The sequence below is a fragment of the Girardinichthys multiradiatus genome, chromosome 4 (assembly GCF_021462225.1).
Source record: "Girardinichthys multiradiatus isolate DD_20200921_A chromosome 4, DD_fGirMul_XY1, whole genome shotgun sequence".
Lineage (NCBI taxonomy): Eukaryota > Metazoa > Chordata > Actinopteri > Cyprinodontiformes > Goodeidae > Girardinichthys > Girardinichthys multiradiatus.
In genome coordinates this window covers 27299533-27319105 of record NC_061797.1, presented here as the reverse complement: position 1 = coordinate 27319105, position 19573 = coordinate 27299533, and the positions used below count along the sequence as shown (strand labels likewise).

At 39.8% G+C, this 19573-nt stretch overlaps 1 protein-coding gene across 5 annotated transcripts in view; it reads left to right on the top strand.

The window, feature by feature from the left end:
• Positions 1-10377: 10377 nt before the first annotated feature.
• tead1b (TEA domain family member 1b) overlaps positions 10378-19573 on the top strand; it is a 66161-nt gene continuing 56965 nt past the window's right edge. For 2 of the 5 annotated variants that reach the window (XM_047363081.1, XM_047363083.1), the window contains exons 1-2: positions 10380-10671; positions 11127-11256. The gene's annotated coding sequence lies outside the window, so the exon portion shown is untranslated. Of the gene's footprint in view, positions 10672-10893; positions 11257-19573 lie in introns of those variants that run through there. The other 3 variants (XM_047363078.1, XM_047363080.1, XM_047363079.1) reach the window with 3 other exon arrangements.

Below are 19573 nucleotides of genomic sequence, written 5' to 3'. Positions count from 1 at the left end.
TCCTTGTGTGGTTTCCTAGCAGCTATTTTACCATGAAGGCCTAATTCACACAGTCTTCTCTTAACAGTTTTTCTAGAGATGTGTCTGATGCTAGAACTCTGTGTGGCATTGATCTGTTCTCTAATCTGAGCTGCTGTTAACCTGCGATTTCTGAAGCTGGTGAATCGGATGAACTTATCGTCTGCAGCAGAGGTGACTCTTGGTCTTCCTTTCCTGGGGCGGTCCTCATGTAAGCCAGTTTCTTTGTAACGCTTGATAGTTTTTGCGACTGCACTTGGGGACACTTTCAAAGTCTCCCAATTGTTTGGACGGACTGACCTTCATTTCTTAAAGTAATGATGGCCACTCGTTTTTCTTTACTTAACTGCTTTTTTCTTGCCATAATACAAATTCTAACAGTCTATTCAGAATCAGAATCAGCTTTATTGCCAAGTTCATACATACAAACAAGGAATTTGACTCCGGTACACTTTGCTCTTTTGTTTTGTTTTTGCATTACAGAATATACATATTTACAATGTACAATATACACATATATAATAAAAAGGTGCATTTGCAACATCTGTATGCTGTTGTTTTGTACTCTATTGAATGTTCAACAGAGAAACAGCCTGGGGGAAGAAACTGTCTCTGTGGTGGCTGGATTTAGTGAACAGTGCTCTGTATTGGCGGCCTGAAGGTAAAGCTCTGAACAGTTTATGTGCAGGGTGTGTGGGGTCTGCAGAGATTTTAGCAGCTCTTGTCCTGACCCTAGACCTGTATAAGTCCTGGATGGAGGGAAGTTCAGCTCTGATTATTCTCTCTGCAATCCTGATTATTTGTTGCAGTCTGCACCTGTCCTGTTTTGTGGATGAGCCAAACCACACTGAGATGGATGAAGACAGGACAGATTGAATGATGGCAGTGTAGAAGATGACCAGCAGCTCCCGTGGAAGGTTGAACTTCTTGAGTTGCCTCAGGAAGTACAGTCTCTGCTGGGCCTTCTTTCGAACAGTGTCTATGTGTGAAGACCATCTCAGTTCCTCAGAGATGGGGGTTCCTAAGAACCTGAAGTGGTCCACGGCCAATAGTGTTGTTGAGGATGGTGAGGGGGGTGTATGGGGGTGGTGTTCTCCGAAAGTCCACCACCATTTCCACAGTCTTGAGTGGGTTCAGTCCAAGGTAGTTCTGACCGCACCAGTGTACCAGCCGATCCACCTGCTGTCTGTATGCAGACTCATCACCGTCCTGGATCAGTCCAATGACAGTGGTGTCATCTGCAAACTTAAGGAGTTTCACGGACGAGTCCGCTGAGGTGCAGTCATTTGTGTACAGAGAGAAGAGGAGTGGGCATAGAACATACCCCTGGGGGGCACCAGTACTTATTGATCTGGATCGGGAGAAGATGCTCCCCAGTCTCACCTGCTGCTGTCGGTCCGTCAGGAAGCTGTTGATCCACTGACAGGTGGAGGCTGGGACGTTGAGCTGGGTGAGTTTCTGGTGGAGGATGTCTGGTATGATGGTGTTGAAGGCCGAGCTGAAGTCTACAAACAGGATCCTGGCGTACGTCCCTGGGTGGTCGAGGTGTTGCAGGATGAAGTGTAGACCTAAGTTAACAGCATCATCTGCCGACCTGTTTGCTCGGTAAGCAAATTGCAGGGTGTCCAGCAGGGGGCCTGTGATGTCTTTCAGGTGGTTCAACACCAGCCGCTCAAAGGATTTCATGACCACAGACGTCAGGGCTACAGGCCTGTAGTCATTTAATCCTACGATGGTGGGTTTCTTGGGAACCGGGATGATGGTGGATCGTTTGAGGCAGGAGGGGACCTCACATTTCTCCAGTGATTTGTTGAAGATCCTTGTGAAGATCGGAGCGAGTTGATTTGCACAGGCTTTCAGGCATGATGGGGAGACGTTATCAGGTCCTCCAGCTTTCTTTGTTTTCATGCGCTGAAAGAGCCTGTTTACATCTTCCTCGGATATCTTTAGTGCAGTCAGAGGATCTGAAGGTAGGGGGTTGGTTGTTTTACGGGTCAAATTTGTTCCTGAATGGGATGTGGAGGGGATGATTTGAGGTGTGAATGGCTTATGTCATGTCTGCAGTAGAAGCCATTCAGACGGTTGGCCAGGAGACGACTCTGTTCAGGATGGGTGGGGGGGCTCCTATAGGCAGTCAGCTTTCTCAGACCGGTCCATACAGCTGAAGTGTCACCAGTAGAAAGGCTGTTCTTTAGCTTCTCCTGGCTGCTTTGATCTCCTTTGTTAGTCTGTTCCTGGCCTGCCTGTACTGCTTCCAATCTCCACTGCTGTGAGCTTCTTCCTTTTCCCTGCGCAGATTCCTGAGGTGTGGAGTAAACCATGGCTTGTTATTCCCAAAGGTGCAGAAGGTCTTGGTCTGCACACATGTGTCCTCACAGAAACTGATGTATGATGTCACCACATCAGCACCATATTCAGTAGGACTATCAGCTGTGTACTGTATCCATCTCCTGCACAACACAACTGATGGTCCCAACCCCATTTATAAGGCTTGAAATCCCACTTATTAAACCTGACAGGGCACATCCGTGAAGTGAAAACCATTTCAGGTGACTACCTCTTGAAGCTCATCAACAGAATGCCAAGAGTGTGAGGAGCAGTAATCAAATCAAGAGGTGGCTACTTTGAAGAACCTAGAATATAAGAATATTCTCAGTTGTTTCACACCTTTTTGTTCAGTATATAATTCCACATGTGTTAACTCATAGTTTTGATGCCTTCAGTGTGAAGCTACAATATTCATAGTCATGAAAATAAAGAAAACTCTTTGAATGAGAAGGTGTGTCCAAACTTTTGGTCTGTACTATATGTGAGACCAGGGACGACTTGGGATGCTCAGAGGTTGAAGACCCGCAGGAGGCTGGTTGCAAGACTTATTCCTAGCACAAGTAGCACAAGACTGAACAAATTCCTTCACATCTTTATGTAATGTAGGCCACCAAAACCTCCTTTGGATCAATGCAATGGTTCTACTAACACCTGGATGAGCCAAAAATCTAGCTGTGTGTAGCCAATTAATTAATCGAGCTCGTACTGTTGATGGGACATAAACACGGTTAGGTGGCCCATTGCTAGGATCAGGTTCCTGTTGTTGAGCCCTTAACACCGTGTTCTCAATCTCCCATCTGAGTGTCCCGACCGTCCAACTGGGCGGTATGATGGTTGCGGGTTCTCTCATTGAATCGTGTGTGCCAATTTGTCTGGAGGGGGCATCAGGCTTAATATTCTTTGGTCTGGGCCTGAAAGAAATGCACAAGTCGAAACGAGAGAAAAATATGGACCAACGAGATTGACGTGGGTTTAGCCTTTTGACCGACTGTAGGTAAGCCAAGTTCTTGCGATCAGTCTAGACTTGGATGGGATGTTTGGCCCCCTCAAGCCAGTGGCGCCATTCTTCAAGGGCCAATTTTATTCCCAGCAGTTCTCTGTCACCCACGTCATAATTTCTTTCAGTACTGCTGAACCTGCGAGAAAAGAAAGCACAAGGATGAAGTCTCCCATCTTCAGAGTTTTGTGACAGCACCGCTCCGACCCCGATATCTGAGGCGTCGACTTCCAGGATAAACTGTCTTGAGGAGTCCAGATGGACCAAGATGGGGGCACGTGAGAACTTCTCCTTGAGAGTACAAAAAGCTGCTTTGGCTTTGGATGTCCAGGAAAAAGAGATCTTAGAAGAAGTCAGAGCAGTTAGAGGTGCAGCAATGAGGCTATAGTCCTTGATGAAACGTCTGTAAAAATTGGCAAATCCCAAAAAAACGCTGCAAAGACTTGCATGAGTCTGGCACAGGCCCTTCTTGTACAGCTCTTATTTTTTCTGGATTGGAACGTACCTGCCACCCTCAAGGATGTAGCCCAGGAAGGTGACTGACAACTGGTGAAACTCACACTTCTCAGCTTTTACGAACAGGCGGTTCTCCAGACGGCGTTGAAGAACTTGGCAAACGTGTTTGTGATGCTCCTGCATATTCTTAGAGTAAATCAGAATGTCATCTAAGTATACGAAAACAAAAATGTTAAAAAAATCCTCGAGAACGTCGTTGACCAAGGCTTTAAAAACCGCAGTAGCATTACATAGTCCAAAAGGCATGACTAAATACTCGAAGTGACCCAATGGCATCTTAAATGCAGTCTTTCACTCATCCCCCTGGCGGATCCTGACCAATTGGTAAGCGTTACGAAGATCTAACTTAGAAAAGACTGTGGCCCCATAAACGGGTTCTAAGGCAGAGGTGATGAGGGGAAGTGGGTACTTATTCTTAATAGTGATCTGGTTTAGGCCCCTATAGTCTATCACAGGGACGCAAAGAACCATCCTTCTTCCCTACAAAAAAGAAACCCGCCCCTAGTAGTGATGAGGAAGGCCGAATAATACCTGCTGATAAGGAATCATTTATATAGTCCTCCATTGACTGCTGCTCAGGACGTGAAATGTTGTAGAGCCTGCTAGAGGGCAGAGGTGCACCGGGAAGAAGATTGATTGCGCAATCAGAGGACCTGTGAGGAGGTAAAGATAGAGCCTTATTCTTGCTAAGATCATGGTATTCTAGTGGTACCCGAGTTATGTCGATCCTCTCGTTCTCACTGCCAGCTTGTGGAGGCGGATTAGGGGAAAAGGCTGATCTAAGACAGGATGAATGACAATCAGCAGACCAAGACTATGTGACACTTAGACCAGTCCAAATGTGGGTTATGTTGCTGCAACCAGGGAAAACCTAAAACTAGAGAACCTTGAAATACAAAAAAGGATGTCTTTTCTCTATGATTGCCGGATAACAATAGTTCCACTGGTTTAGTTCGTTGAGTTATCTGTTGTAGTCTCTTTCCGTCTAGAGCTAGAACTGAACGTGGTGATTCAAGACTTTCCACTTATATACCTGCCTGGTTTACCAAATCTAAATCTATAAGATTCTGTTTGCAGCTGGAGTCTATGAATGCAGAAACTGTCAATGTATGCTGAACAACTAAAAGAGGCAAGCTGAATCTGGGGGCTTTACAATTTTGGGCTTTGTCCACCAACCCCCCCTTCAAAGCCGGTGGACCCTGTCTTTTAACGGCCCGGGACAGGCAGGACAGGTTGCTATGAAATGATCTGCGGACCCACAGTAAAAACACTGCTTTGATACTCTGCGCTTCTGTCTCTCCTCAAAAGATAAACGAATACCGCCAAACAGCATGGGCTCGGGTTCTGTAACTGATTGCTGGGGTGAGGCCTTTACAACGGGTGGAGGATTACTCCTTAACTGGGGATGGTAATAGGTCCTTTCTGCTCGGGCTCTCCTTCTTTCTCTTATTCTGTTGTCTATCCTGGTTGCTAATGAAATAACCTCATCTAAGGTAGGAGGCTCCTCGACCATAGTTAATTCATCCTTCAGTGGATCGTCTAAGGCATGCAAAAAGGTAGTTTTTAGAGCTTCATTATTCCAGCCAGATGTAGCTGCCAATGTACGGAATTCAATTGAAAACTCTGTAATGGGTCTGTGACGTTGCTTTAAGGCCCTCAACTGTCTGCCAGCACTGGATTTGTCTAGTACAGACGAAAAAGTTTTTCTAATTTCTTAACAAAGTCATCAAAAGTACAACCAAACTCTCTGCAATCAGGGAACTGGGCTTCAGCCCACTGCAAAGCTTTGCCGGTCAGTAATCCAATAATATATGAAATCTTTACAATATCATGGGGGAAAGAGTGGGGCGAGCGATTAAGCACTAAAGAACACTGAAGCAAAAACCCCCTGCAATTCCCTACCTCACCAGAGAACTTTTCCAGGTTAGGGGATGTGATGTCAAGAAAATGGGGTGACGGTAAGGATTCTGGAAATGCGGTTGCGCCATCTGATGGAGTGGTGGATGAAGTACCTAGCGTTTGTTGTAACATGGTGGTGATCTGTTCTAGCTGTTGATTGGTTAGATGTTGCTGTTCTGTAAGAGAACGGAGAGAAGAATCATGGACTTGAATCTGGTTAGCATGTTCAGAGAGAGTCCTCCTGAGTGCCTCTGCTGGGTCTTGTTGGCGAGAGTGTTCTGTCATTATGTTCGAACTAGCTCTGACCCACATACTGAGAACACTCAGAAGTAGGAAGTAAAATAAAGACTTATTGGTCTTATTGGTGATGTAATCAGGAACGAAACGGACAAAAATCTCACTGTAGGGAGAGAAGTGAAGAGAATGGAGGAGTACGGGTAACGGAAGGTAAGAAGAAACTAAGAACAAATAATTATCATGAATCTGAGATCGGCTTACTCGGTTATGGTGGTCAGGTTGCCAGTGGGAATAAGACTCAGGATCCAGGTCTTAAGCAGGGATATCCGTAGAGAGTTCACTTGGTGCTGTTCTGTGTGAGCTCGGAACAAAGAAACAAGTTCGATGTGTGGTGGTTTACGTTGGAGGGTGGACAGGGTACGCTTGTGGCTTGGCTCAGGAGATGGAGAGGACAGGAAGCTGCCAGCTTGATATGAATCCAAAACAAAGGCAGATGACAGGATAGGAATCTTCAGAACAAAGATAGGCTTGATCATCCAGAATAACTTCCAGAAACAAAGTCAGAAACTCAGTGACATAGATCCAAAACATAGGCTTTCAAAATCTGCAGAAGAGCAAAAACAAAGTTAATCGAAGGTCGAAGAACGAAGCATAGACTTAGAGTGTGGCTCAAGTTTGTACCACTGGTGGCAAAACACTCTCGCACTGAAGTGCTGGCAGCTTCCTGGTTGAGTACTCCTAGTAATCAGTGGAACAAGTCGCACCTGTCACCCAGCACACCTGAGAGCTCCAGCACAGTCTGAAACAAAACACATGTGGCAAGCACAAACACAAACACAACCCAGATCCTGACAATGTTAGCATGCCTTTAAATTTTTCTCTGGTTTTAAAGTCAGTAGAAATAGCAGACATTAAAATATCACATTGACCACATATACAAAGGAAGTGATTGATATTCATATTGACTAGAACTGGACCTAGTATAGAGCCCTGTGGGACACCAGCTGAAAAATCGCAGGGAATTTGTTTACAATTCCAACATTTAAAATTGTACTTTATGACTAATCATCTCTGCTGTGGTTTTTAACTGTCAAAATGACATGCTCCTACAAGTCTTGCTATCCATTCAGGTGATACTTTGCAAACATAAGTGGGGCTCTCATTTTCCCTTTGAGAGAGACGAAAAGATTTCTCATGACACCTGCTCCAAACAAACTTCACTTGTTTGGGGTTTTTGTAACATGTAAAATGATTACTGAGGTCTCTATAGTGTGAGTCCCTCCAAACACCATATGTCAGTATGGGCATCTTTTTTAAGGCAATTTAAGGTCAGCCAGTCATCACACATATTTAGCCCAGAAAAGAACATAAGACGTTTTACATTTTTAGCCCAAATTTCTTGTCCAGAATTAGTCTTAACAACGAAGACAAGCCTAGGTTACCCCATTTTATCAGCCCTAACAACTTTCCAAACACATTTGGACATCAGCAGACATCCTAAATGAAGTGTCTTTATCTTTCACTTCTCAACCACTTTTGCGCATCAGTCTCTTATATCATTTGTTACCAATCCAACATGGGACTTACACAACATGGGCATATCGGTGCACAGCTTGCCACCTGTTTTTGATTAAACAAAAAGTTACTATGCTACTTTAGTACTTGCAGAAATGATAAGATGTAGTACCTTCACTATGAACAGGGAGATTTGACCTCTTTCCACGGTTTAGCTGATGTCATTTGGTAAAGCAACCAAGTGAATTCTGGCCCTGCAGGGTGTGATGACACTGAAACGTATGTCATCTCATTTGTCTCCTTTTCTGACACCAGACATATGTGAATATAGTAAGTAAAAAAAACAAAAACTAATTTCAAGGTATAAAATTACAAAGTGCTTCAGAATAAACCAATACAACAACCCAAGAATGCTGAGGTCAAAGAATACAGCACTGCTTCTAAACACCAGTAGTTCATGGATTACCAATGTTAGTTTTATTGTTGCATTTATCTTCAGCATCTCACCAAATATAGTGTTCAATATTTTTCTGCATAGCTGCTTTGGGTGACATGATAAGAGCTGCTTCAGAAGTTGAAACTGCTTTGCTATGTGATGAAATTAAACAAACAAAAACATATTTCAGGCTGTATGGAAAAGGACTGTTTTTTTAACTTTACTCCTTCCTGTATCTCTCCCAGTCTAAGTTGAACGTGCAGAGACAGATGAAAAGGTGTTGATGGATGCCCTCAGATATGGAAGCAAATCGTTACCATATTTCAAATGAAAAAGCATTTTCAGAAATGCTTTTTCATTTTAAGAATGTGGCTGCATTGTTTGACTCATAAATGAAATTAGTTATCAATCATCCTATTTACATTTGCATTTTCTTCTTCAAGACTGCTCATTCTTTCACTTAATTAAAATGAAAATGAAAAAGACATTTGAGATTTATTTTTCAAAATGTACCCCAGCAAATAGATACCAAAATTCAATTTGAAATGTAAAATTTGAAAATGAAAAAGTATTTCCAGAAATGCTTTTTCATTTTAAGAATGTGGCTGCGTTATTTGACCCATAAATAAAATTAGTAATCAATCATCCTATTTGCGTTTTCTTCTTCACGACTGCACATTTTATGCCAGATGGCTGATCTATAAAGGAAAATAATGCAAAACATAGATCATCATACTAATTGTTTATAAAAGGGAGTTTAAGACTGCACATTTTATTGTAACCTCACTAACCTTTGTGAGCTAAACTGAGATAAAGTCATATAAAATACTTTAAAAATATTATTTCCAAACTTTGTATGGCTTATTAGAAGAAAATAAAATGTTTTTGTGTTTTTTTTTCTGGAGTCAGCTGTAGTTCATTCAATGTATTTAACTTTAAAAACAATTTCTCCAGGCCGAAGTTATCAGGTTTTTGTAAAAAGGAAGTACCTAGAGCTTATCCTTGTAAATAATTCATTGTTTTAAAGCAGTAATATGGATTGTTTCTCTTTTTGCTTTTTTGTGACACTCAAATGTTACAGATCATCCCATTTTTAATATCAAAGATAATCCATTTTATTATTAAAAAAAAGGTTTAGATGGTGGTTTCATTTATTAAAGGAAAAATGTTGACCAAACCAATCTGGCCCTTTGTACAAAAGTCATTGCCCCTTGTACCTAATAACTTGTTGTCCCATCCAAGTTAAGCTTTTGCAATATCTGGTGGGTCTTTTACCACACTGTGGAAGAATATTGGCCCACCGTCTTTGCAGACTGTTTTTAATTCAGCCACAATGGGGGATGTTCCACTCTGAATGGCCTGTTTAAGGTCATGCCACAGCATGTCAATCAAACATTAGTCCAGACATTGACTAAGTCACTCAAAAACCTTCCTTCTGTTTGCTTTAAGGTATGCTGGTGTCCTGAAACCTTGGAAATAGCTTTGCAACACATTCCAGATTGATAGATATCAGTGACATTGATTCTCATTTCTTTTTGAATTCCTTTAAATCAGTGCATGATATGTTGCATTTTGAAATTGCTAAGCCTACTTCAAGTTGTCAGACAAGTTCTAACTGGTTTATTTATTTATTCTGCTGGTTGGGCATTAATCATGCTGGATAATACTAGTGAAGTTGAACCAAAAATATTTGATTCAGTTACAGTTCATTCATATTTTAACAAGGAGACTCTTATATTTTCACATAGGCTGAGGCAGATTTGGATAATTTTTCTTATTTTTCAGAAAAAGCAAAAATCACGTTAATTATTAATAGTTTATAATTATTTTTTTTTTACTTTCAAAGTTTACGTTTTTTATTCAGGTTCAGGCCTAATCAGAACTATAGTGTTTGCTCATTTTTATTTGGAAAAATCTAATTTATGAAAAGTAGGGTGGAATATTTGGTGTGTGTGTCTGCGGTGTTTGTGCTTACTATTTTGCGTTGCAATAACATATTTTATTTCAATGGAATACTGCAACAAAGTTGGACAGAGGGGTCGAATAAATACACCTGTCTCTACAGTGGTTAAATATTTACTCTCATAAAAATGTTAAACATTTAAATTTCAACCCAGCGGTTTAGACTGGAAATGTAGTCCCGGGTATCACTTAATGTGATGGCCAAATTAAAGTAGGTCTATATCCAAAAATCGGTGGGCAGCATCAAATTGTCCAATTAGTGTAGGGCATGAGTAACTCTGTAAATTGGGGAAGGAGGGGGGATGGCAGTGTTTACATTGTTTTCCTTAGTTTGTTTTTTCCGCTTCACCTCTGTTACGTGTAGCTGTCTTAATTCCGTGAAGCTACAAATTCGGAGTTTCTTGTTGTTCCCTGAAGGCGTCGGCTTCTGGGATGTTTAGTGCCCTCCTCCTCCCAGTCCCCGCTGCGCTGCTGCCGCTCCGCCGCTGCTGCTGCCTGCTGCCCGGGCTCGCTGCTGGCCGCTGGGCCCGGGATGACGCCACGTCTCGCTCCGCCCCGGCGCAAACTCGCTCCCTGCGTTCATTTCATTCCTGCTCTCATTCCGAGCATTCTTCGCATCTCTGTCAGTGCGCGAAGCGATTCACCTACACCTTTCCTGGCTGGCCCAGAAACACCAGAATAACTTGACATAGTATTCAAAATACCCACTAACATCACATTAGCAAAAGAAAGGGACATTTGTATATGAGATATCAATAACGAGGTAAGTTTCATTTGTAGTTGCAGGTATGCAAACTGGTTGTAGACTTATGCTCCTGAGGGTTAGTTTAGATGTCTTAGAATGACTGCACAGTGTATTAAAATGTTATGTTATGCAGGTATTTACTAAATATCCCATGTGTTGAAGTGAGGTTTGGTCGTTTGTTTCCTCGGTGGGGATAGATGGCCTCTGTTGCAACAGCGTGCTCACTTTAAACACTGCTGTAGCCCACGGATTTGACACGGCTGCGAAAATCTTTGACATTTTTCACATTTTTTGAAAAGAAGCCCTGATCCTACGCCCCTTATAAAAGCCTCAGGTGGCGTTTGACCCGTGTCAGGCAGCGCGGAAAACTCGCTTTTGGTTTTGAGGGCGAATACAAATAAATACACAAGACGATTTGCAATTTTTTTGGGACAAGATGACGGTTGAAAACGTTGCTGTTTTCCTCTCCATAGTTGGCTCGGCCGGGAGTTGTTGGAGCATTTACGGACCACTTCGGAGAAAGAAAGAAACACGGCGGGGAGACTTGTTGCTTCGGCTCGGCTGACGGCGCTGTTTGAAAATCGCCGTCGAAGTTTAGCCTGTGTAAGTATTGTTTTTGTTTTGTTTGTTTTTTTCCTGAATGCTTGCTTGTGATTTCTCTCTCGGCCGCCGGTGTGTTCTCCATGTTGTTACTGTAACGAAACCGACTGAACAGTAGGGAAAACTCTTTTTATTGTCTCATATCATAGCTGCCCTGTTTGTTTGATCAAGATAATTGAGTTTAACACTTTTGCACATTCTTTGACCCCCTTTCAATACTCTGGAACAGTATTAAATGGGATCTCTCGGGGATTCTGTGTGTTTATTGTTAATGAGAGAAAATGTCAATACATTTGTAAGCAACTCCCGACTTTATACTACCGACCATTCCTTTTATTGAAGCTATGAAAAGCTATGTGCGGACTTATTTGAACTGAGAGCTGCCTATATGGAGTTTATGGCGCTTTAATGTGGGGTTTCCTTCATTCTTGTCCTTTTCCTTTCTCTGCTTTGGGAAATGCATGCTCAGCTAAAACTGGAGTGCCCCCCCCCCCCCCCCCCCCCCCTCCAAGTCCAGATGCAGACCAACTCTGTACACTGATTTCATCCACACACACATTTAGCAGGACTCTGTGACCAAAACTTTTCTACTTTAAAACTAAAGACCATTAAGGGGCTCAGCTTTTATTAGCAACTTTCTTTGTATTTTAACAATGCTGCAATTATTGTTTTTTTTTTGTTTTGTTGTTCATTGTTTTTCTGACTTTGCTTTAATGCACAGTATTTAAAAAAACCTTTATGGACAAGTAAAATAAACCTATTAACAATTTATAACACAAATACATGCATACAGTGTTTTGTGAACCTCTTCATACTCCTTGAACTTTTTCAAATTCTATCCGGTCACAACCAGACACTTGAATGTATTTTATGCGATAGACCAACACATAGTAGTGCAGAATTGTGAAGTAGAGCAAAAAAGGTACATGTTTTACAAAATTTTTACAACTAAAGAGCCCTCCTGAATCCTTCCTTACCTTAGCTCAGCGTTGGTCAGATTGGATGGAGAGCATCCAAGAACATCGGTTTTCAAATCCTGCCACAGATTATCAATTGTATTTAGGTCCGGACTTTAACTGGGACAATCTTACACGTGAATATGCTTTGATCTAAACTGATCCTTTGTAAATCTGGTTATATATTTAGGGTGGCTGTCCTACTGGAAGGGAAACAGTTATGTGCTACCTCATGTTAGTCTGTTGCACAGACATAGAAGATTTCAGTGGTTGAGAATACTTTTGCAAGCCTGTATATATAGCTTTAGCATATCCCAAAACTGTATTGTAATGACACTAATTCTAAGCAAACCAGAGGAAATACAAAATTCTTCAAAAAAGACTCATTGCATTTTTTGCAGCAGTTTAGCAGTAGCACGTTGGTTGACAAATCATGCAGAGGTATAAAAACATGTTGCAATATACAAAACAAGATAAGATTTAGGACATAAGCATGCAGATTTTATATTTCTAAATATTTTGGATTTCACACTTTATTTGTTCTAGCTTATTTATTAATTTCCTTTGTATGATCCTAGAGGATGATGAATTTACATACTATAAATCTACAGACACTGTTGTACATTGTGTGTATTATACAGTATCTATTGACTTATATAAAGGCAAGAATTTCATTGTCACTATTTGGAATAGAAAATAAAAAAGAAGTACAATGCCTGCTGCATCAGATGGATCTTTAAATGTTATATTTTTTCACAAATACATAAATCACACTGAATATATTGCATAGGCAAGGTCGGTGCCTATGTTTTCTGTTTTTAAATGTTCAAATCTGGTTTGCTTTAACAAACAGGTCATCAGACCGCAGCTGACACAGCTCTGATAACCTGATGTGATTTAATCAAGTTGTTTTTATAGATTATCAGTTTAGCTGAGAACGATTCAACAAATCACGTAATTCTATTTGATCTCTTGTCAGCTCTCCAGCTGTGTTTTTTAATACCTCATTAAGGTTACAGACATGTTATTTACATGAAAATAAGAACAGTTGCAAAAGAATAAATAATACACTCTCAGTGCAAGTGTTTCACTGTAGCTGTCAGATCTTTGTACCTTTTTATTTTTTTTAATCTAATGCGGAAGCTGCTCATTTACTAAAATAATTCATGCTCTCAACATAGTTAATATACTTTCTCTTGTAATAAACTACATTGAATGTAGCTTTGCAGAACATATATGCAAAACACATACAGATTTTTATCAAAGTGACACTAATTGCTTGCCATCAGTTCTTGGTATTCAGTTTGACTGCTGTCAGGTGTAATCCTAGACATGTCACATTAAATCAGCTTATTAAGAAGAAAACAATGCTCTGCTTTTTATATTATATAACCAATGGACCTGTTGGACAGAAGCCTGAATAATTGGTACAAGAATAGCTTGTTGTGCCTGCTTTGGACTTTAACTCTGAAACTTGTTCTTTAGTTTGCATTTAGTGTGCTTAAAGCGTGACCAGCAGAGTGTTGGGGAACTTGCAACACCTACACTCACCGTTATGACTAGAATTAGCCAGCATTTCTTTAGTACATTAAAATAACTCTACAGTATTAGGTAAATATGCACGAATAAATGTGTACTTAAAATGTACAGAAGCAGATTCAAATAAATTTCTGAATGAGAAGGGTTCGAGCTCATGGATTATTGCCTCATTGTTCAGGTTGTCTCTCCTTATAATACCTTGTCCAGGTCAGAGGTTAAAGCTGCAGAGAATGTGGTCTATCTGTGTTGAAGTGTGGACAGAATTATGTGCTTTTGTGAAGCACTGAGTGGACTGTTATTTCTTGGAGCCAAGTGAGATCTCTTTTTTTTTCTCTTGCTAAGAACAGTATTTTGGTCTGAAGTTATATCAAATATCAATTTTGTAACACATGTTTTAAAGATGTAATTTCTGGTAATGCTGTTTTTTTGCTAGGTATTATAAATCATACACAAGCTGCATATCTCATTCGATAAACTCTAGCCACACAATTATGACTGAAGACAATGATTAATTGTAACTAGTAGTAATAAACTGTATATACAACTGCAGCTAGCTGTACTAGTGAGACAGTGGCATGAACTTTGAATGATTTGGAAACTACAGTGACAGTAACATCCTTTTTTGGTTCTACAATGCATATAACATTTCATAGTTTCTTTAGTTGTTTACAAATGAAAGGCAAAGCAAGAAATATATATATAGAGCTATAGATAAATATTTCAACAATTTTACTTTCATTATTTAAAAATGACACACTACTTAAATGTCTAAACATATGTTACAGCTTACAATACTCACAAAGCTAAAGATTATTTAATATCTATCTTTTAAAAATCCGTGTCCGTACGGTTAGCATGAAGCTTCATTGTGAATAGAAGTCCGGCCTTTAAAAGCCCTTCTCTGATGGAATAGAGGCTGCAGCTATGTGCCCATGTTGCTTCGCTAATTTCTTCACTTTTTACCAGCCTGATAGATCAATGTGAATGGATAGTGTTGTGGTCTGGCAGTGAGGATGTTACTTATCGGTGAGCATAGTCACTGCTATGTTGTCCTTTCCAAATAAAACTACAGTGGAAGAGGTAGGAGCAGGATCACTTCAAGTTTTTATTTTTTATGTTTTGCAGGTGATGTGCTGAAAAAAAGCATCCCTGTCTTGAACAGCATCATGGTATTAGTAAATAACCTGGTACATTACCACTACCTTGTGGTAACTTTAGAATTGTCTTATTTTTGGAGTATTTTAGAATCACTGCCTATTATGAATTTGTCTTGGTTGTTTGTAACATTAGACTTAGTTCTTGTTTTCATACTTTTATAGCTCATGTTGTAAAGCTGTTGTCACAGTTTCTCTTATCACACATATTATGGTGTATCAAATACTTATAACGTGTGTCTGAATATGAAGAAATAAAGTGCATTTTGTCCTGTCACGTATATAAAGTATGTGCATCGTTTATGATATGCCAAATATTGTGTGTATATTAAAATGCACTGTGTAAAATTGACAGTGGCCTATTGCATAAGAACAGACTAATTCACGATTTGCTGTGACATGACCATCTCTTTTTTGTCCTTTGTTTTTCAATACTAAATGATTGCCTGACCATCTTGGGATGAAATTCAATGCTATATGTGTCCATTAGGTCTCCTAAGTTGTCTGATAATTATTAGCTGAATAATTTAGAAAATAGGTCCAATTTCCTTGCAGTGTCAGCCACTAAGCATTTGGCAGGTTGAGTCGAGTGTATCTTCAGCAGTGTAGACAGACCACCCGCTTATTGTAATATGAGTTTAGGTAATGTTATTATCCTGTCATTGCTATGTATGTAAATTATGTAATGTTATGCAAATCACTGACAGAATAAAAAAAATTGGCCAGTTTCTTTCATGTTTCCAAACAGGTACCTAATTGTGCAACTGGCATATACTGTGAAGGTAGGAGGGGTTGTTTCTTCTGTAAATCACAAAGATGTCCCATATATTTTCTTCATGAAACAAGAAAGAAATGAACAAGAAGATTGGACCAGGAAATGTCCAACCTTGCATAGGTTGGACATATTCTGATTTAAGGTCCCAATGTCAGAAACAATCACCTCTACCATACATGAGCAGTGACATCATAGGGTGAAGCATACTTAGCTAGCGCTAGGTGAGATGGGAAGGGTGTCAGAATATGATTAAAAAAAACAATTTTTGTTTTGTCTTCCGCAGTGCTGTTATGTTTTATTATTTTAGATGTAAAAAGAAAATAATTACTTTTTTGTGGTAAGAAAATCTAATTATCCGAACATTCACACTTAGCTGGACACCACATATTGTATCAGGAATGTAGAAAAGCCGTGATGAAGCATTATTTACTTATGTATCTTCATACAGTAATAAAAGAGGTATTAATACGTTAAAAGCTTTATCAGTTGTTCAGTTTTGTGTTGTATGTTGATTGTCATTCAAAAACATGTTTAAACAGGACATGCATCTGCAAATTAGGTGTTAAATTCATTATTTAAAATTTCTATATCACAAAATTGAAATGCTCTTTTTTGTAATGAAAAATCTGGTTTGAGTTTATTTGTGCTATGATAGAGTTATTATCTGTGTGATCGGATGTGGTGTCAGTGGCTGAATCACATCAAAACACCAGTTTTCCCTAGTCAGAGCAGAAAAACGGCTTTCCTGCAGGCCTCCAGGATGTGTGTGCCTGAGGCAAACGTGGTCTAGAAAGGGAATTATAGAGTGCGCGTTTCTGCTCAACAGTTTCAGCAGGGACCACCAAGGCCAGTGGAGAGTGCCTCGAAAAAGGAAAAACTGGCTCAGAACCACTGACGTCATCTAAGTAAATCTGTTCCAGCAACGCTGCCATAAAATAAATGCCAGCTACCATATGCACTTTGACCCTGTCAGCCACCTCAGTCAGAGTACCACTCACCTTTTTTGTTCTTTGTGCTTACTTTGCCGAACGCCCTGTTTAGGTGTAATCAGACATTAAATAGTTGTTTAAAACAAGCAGGTTAAGTCTTTCTAGTGGTAAAAGGAGCACTGGAAAATCTATTGGATTCTGACTGGTTTAGTGAACTGATACACACAGATGTGTGCATGTGCCAGCTAGGGCTTTCCAGCTGATTTGCTTCTGAGCTGAAGCCAACAACTAGATACTACTGTTGATCTTGACAAACTTTAAAGAAATTTTAAAAAACAACTTAAAACATAAAATGTCTGAAAAGCTTATGCCATCTAATGAAAAAAAGGGCCTTTTTAACCCACACCCTAACAGATGTAGGGAAGCAACATAAGACAACCATAGGAAAAGAAAAAGAAAGTCGAAGCACAAACCTTGAAAAAAACCTGTTGATTGGGTTCCAGCTAAAAGAAACAAAAGGTATTCTAAATAGTAGCTGAACTCGTAGCTTTTGACCTGGTAAGTAGTGTTCGATGAGTTATGTGGTTTTGTTTGGCATCCCGTTTGTGTTTGTTCTTTTTTGACATGCATAATAATCACAAAAAGACTTTTGAGAAGTCTACAGCTTATAGATTTAGATGCAAACGATTGTGAATAGTGGCAGGCAAATGTGAGAATAAACCACTGAAGTAAATGCACTAAACTCTCATGTAAGCCCTATATTGTGTGCTTTTCTATGCAAAGGCATAGTCTATTTTGCTGTTTCTATGGGATATATTTTTGCATTTAAATTTTTTTCTATTTGATGTCCAACCATGATTTAAAATTGGACAATGACAGCTGCCAAAACTAGCGAATTGTAATTGTGTGAACTCATCCCACTGTAATATTAAAGCCTTACATTGTTTACAATGTGGCAGCCTTAATCATTTGTTGTGTACAAAAGAATTTCAGCTTCATAACTCATTAGGGCTGTGTAATCCTTCAAAACGTTATGAATGAAAGATATGTTCTCTCTCCTGTTATTACACCGTTTTTTTTAAAGAAGACAAATCATGAGCTTCCTCCTCATCACCCACGCACAAAAAGAATATGTACTCTGTGAATCATTTTATGAGTCAGTTTCTGAAACCACTACAAACATTTCCATCTTTTAGCCACAATGAAAGCAGGAAATCTGGGCTTCAACAACTTCCTTTCTAAGTGCTGACCATAGAGGCATCAGCGGTGCTCAGCTTCTTCATAGTGAAATAAAATGCAAGCAACTAAAGCAGAATTGCTTCATTTATGAAAACTGTATATTTTGTGAATACTCTTTGTCTTACAACTGCTATACTCCCCACACATAACGTCTTTTATTAATGGCTGCTGTTCAGATCAAGATTTTTGCTTCGAAGGTGTTCTAGGTCGAGTGAAAGGCACGGATGGAGCTGAATGCTTCTAATAAGAGTATGATGACGTCAGGTGTATTAGTTTGTGATCTGTTCCAGCACTCTGCAGCTGGGAGCTGTGCCATCCATACCTTCTTTTTTTCTGTTTGATCTGGCGAATTTGAAACAATTCAACAAGGATCTTAGATTGATATTGTCACCGTCATACTTTAACAGACTTAATTCTTCTAGAGCATGTAGGGTAAATATGTAGTCTTAAAAGTACTAATTAGCGACATATTTAGCTACTACTACTACTAAACTACTGACCTGTCACAGACATAAAAATTAAATTAAAGAACATTTCCAAATAATCTGACGTTACCATTTTTCTAAACCAGTCACTGGTTTATACATTATCAGGCATATTGTTATATCAAAACCGGATTTTTTAGGTTATTAACTTTCAGGAACTTTCTTTCCTGATCTTTTGGGTTTAGTCATACTGTTTAACCTTGCAAAACAGGGATATACATAAACATGACCTTAGGTATTCCTGCACTTTTGATCATGTGACGTTGCAGAATCAACTCATACTAAGAGAGGAAAACAGTGACAAATAATAAAGAAATAAAAATTTAGCATATAGTGGTGTAAAAAAGTACTTTTCCCCTTATAGATTTATTTTGTTTTTCTTTTTGTCACGTGTCAAAGAAAGAAACTGAGTAAATACTAAACACAGTTTTTAAATGAAATTTTTATTTATTAAGGGGAAAAAAACTATCTTATCTGTTAAGGCGTGAATTAACTGTGATTAACACCTTTTTTGGTTCAGTTTCAAGAGAAACACGTGGACCTGATGCCTTCCAGAACTGCTTAAATTCAGTCAGTCAGTCAGTCATTTTCTACCGCTTATTCCATAGTGGGTCACAGGGGAGCTGGTGCCTATCTCCAGCAGTCTATGGGCGAGAGGCGGGGTACACCCTGGACAGGTTGCCAGTCCATCGCAGGGCAACACTCAAACAACCATGCACACACTCATTCATACACCTAAGGGCAATTTAGAGTTACCAATTAACCTAACAGACATGTCTTTGGACTTTGGACTCTGACTGAAGACACTGTTGTTCTATGACAGTCTCATGAAAAGGATGCTCAGGGATCTCCATATGTTCTTCATTTTTTGAAGAATCGTTCTTTGCACAATGATATCCAGGGATTTTAGAGGAGTCGCCAGAACATAGCCTGCTTTCTTTATTAGCTTGTTGAGCTTTTTCAAGTCCCTGACTCTAAATCTGCTTCCCCAACAGATGATAGCAGAAGAAATCACACTCTCCACAACAGACTTATAGAAGATATTTAGCATCTTGTTGCAAACACCGAAGGTCCTAGGCTTCCCCAACAGTCTGCTCTGCTCAATCTACAATCATCTCCTTTCTTTCATTCATGTTCAAGATGAGATGATTCTTTCCACACCATAGCTCAAAGCAGTCCACCAGCTCCCTGTACTCGGCTTCTTTTCCGTCTCTGATCCACCCCATGACTGCAGAATCATCCG